The sequence below is a fragment of the Austrofundulus limnaeus genome, unplaced genomic scaffold (assembly GCF_001266775.1).
Source record: "Austrofundulus limnaeus strain Quisiro unplaced genomic scaffold, Austrofundulus_limnaeus-1.0 Scaffold5, whole genome shotgun sequence".
NCBI lineage: Eukaryota > Metazoa > Chordata > Actinopteri > Cyprinodontiformes > Rivulidae > Austrofundulus > Austrofundulus limnaeus.
The window spans coordinates 6,522,938-6,525,555 of NW_013952407.1; the positions used below are offsets into that span (position 1 = coordinate 6,522,938).

The 2,618-nt window shown below is 39.5% G+C and overlaps 1 protein-coding gene across 1 annotated transcript in view; it reads left to right on the forward strand.

The window, feature by feature from the left end:
- The window catches only part of wu:fj29h11 (uncharacterized), a gene marked incomplete at its 3' end in the record, with an annotated part of 46,618 nt that overhangs the window by 25,159 nt on the left and 18,841 nt on the right, over positions 1-2,618 (forward strand).

Below are 2,618 nucleotides of genomic sequence, written 5' to 3' on the forward strand. Positions count from 1 at the left end.
GAAATAGCACTATATAACATTTTAGACACGTTCTAGACAGTTTATCAGCTAAAAAAAGTTAATTTTGGGGTAAGTTACTCTTTAAAGAGACAGAGGCCAATTTCTAGGTGTTTAGAAACAGAAATGATTTATTTAAACATAAAAACAGTATTTTAATAACAACTGAAGGCAACATAGTTACTTTATTATGGTATAGAATTTAAATATAACACATAATATTGCCCGTTTTAACTGAAAGGCCTCAAGCCCGTGGCGGTACATAAGGTCCCTTTACACTGGGATGATGACCCCCGTTCTCTCACTAGGACATATTAGAGCAGTGAAGRGCCACATGAGYTTTATGGTGACCCTTAAWGGGCCAGTTCTAATTAACTTTGACTAAACACAAAACTTGCGGTAGAGCACAGCAAACAAACAATAACTGAGCTCTACGTGGTATTTTGTCCATAGAAACAGCGTTTTAAAGCAAACTCCTAGAATCTACTGTATAAGAAGTATTCCATGTACGACTGACTAAATGTGAAATAAATAACACTGAAATAGTAATAAAAGTAAAAGTCGGGAGCTTCACTCAAAGTTTTTGAGTCGTTGTGAGTAGCTGGCGTGTTGAATTCTGAACACCCACTATCCGACAAGGAATTCCCTCTAAAGGGACATTCCAGTTTAAATTTATGACTTGTAAGTGGGAAATTCTCATTCTCATACTGTGTATTAGAGGCTGGGTTGCCACAAATTTGGAAAACCCTTCACTGTGAAGCATTCATGACACTGCTATCCTCTTAGAACTCACCAAATTGTTTTTTTTTTTTTGTGTGTGTCATTCCCACACCCACAGTCCAGGCTCAGACTCTCTGTAGTTGCAGGTATTTTGAAATAGTGCTGCTTGTATAAGATGAAGAGAATTCTAATGAAATACTTTTATAGATGATTTGAATAGATCTGTGTTCATTTTTATGTCATGAAACATAGGGCTGAAACCCTAAAGCTCAGGTCTAACCACACAGATGGTTTCAGCTTTAGTTTGGAGGAGTAAACTTCTTCCTCAGAGATGCAGGTGAAGGAGTTTTCAGCCACACCCACYCTTTATCCCTCCTCACCCAGCAGCTGAGTGTGTGTCTGGTATTTGTTGGTAGAGTGTTGTAACAACTTGCTGCCAGAGATGAGGTGTGATCTTGTTGTAGCTTTTAGATCTGATCCTAACATGACCAGTCAAGCTTCACATTCTCAGTGACCAAGCCCATCCCATGTTATGAATAGGCCAGGTCTCCAATACACTACCTCTATGATGAAAAACCKCTACAACCTTGACATGAATGTTTCATGTATGCTCACAATCATCATGGACCTGTCACATTTTTTGAAGTGTACAGGGGGGTTCATTGCATTCTGAAGACCTCGCCAAGACCCTGCAATCATTGTGACCAACAACACTCTGGATGGTTTTTAAATGTCATAGAGCGGTCTTCATCCAGTGTGAAGGGGGCTGCAACAAGCAATTTCCTGCATTTTTGTCATAAAAATATACAGTACAGAAGAAAAAGGGAAAGATAAAAGAAAGCAGTCAAAATATTGAATAGTGACGTCTCACAAGCTCTGGTTGTGTAAAAATGTGCCTGGATTCATCAAGGAGCTCATGTTCCACTCTCCATCTGTGATTTAAAATTCTTAGAGGAGAAATGAGTTTAAAAGCCTGAAACCAGCGTGAAACAACACCTTTTGTTACATGAACAGTCAGGAAAGCAGTAACTCCCCGCTGAACAGATTTACACTATCGGATCTGAACAACAGTTGAAAAGCTGCGAAGAAGTTGAAACACTTATTTAGAGCGACGCAGTGTGTAAATGTGAAGTCTGTCCACGGTCGGGACAAACCTGATCTGTTTCTAAGAATGAGCAGATGTACACTTTAGAGAGAGAACACCCAAAATAAAGGAAACCACCACGTTTTGAGTCACCAAAGATGAGAGCTGCACCAAAGCAATGCTTCAGAGCAGCGAGCACAAATAATTGATGCTCACGCTCTGATGTCAGTTCTCTGTGTCTTCAGTTTTTTCATCTTTTAATCATGTAGGGTTTTGGATTTGACAAGCAGCTCAGTATGTTGATGTTCTATTTTTTCTCAAGCTGCAGTACGAGATTTTTTTCTCAATCTGAGTTTTCGTTAAGGATGCCTGCAGATTATCACTGAAACACCTTTATTACTGTTTGCAGCTCATTTCGGCGGCTTAAAAAACACATGTCAGGCCTACACTGAAATGTGCCGTTCCACTGGGAAGAGTGTGCCATCACTTTTAATAACAGCGCAATGTATGATATTAACAACATTTGTACAAAAACAATAATGGGATTTTGGGGAGACAAGTGAGAAACCCCAGCCTTCTTTAAAGGTCAGACATACTTCAGAGCAGAAACATTCAAAGTTCAGACAGAAAGAAGAAAGTTCAACTCTTCGACTGAACTAGAATTGAGATGCCTTTAATGGTTTTTCTGCCGTCTTAACTAATGATTTTCTCAGACTTTACTGTGGGATGTTCAGCTTGTTGGGACGACAATACACCAGGGATATTAAACTGGTGGCTAGTGGGCTGCTTCTGGCACCTTTGGTGAATATTTATTTAT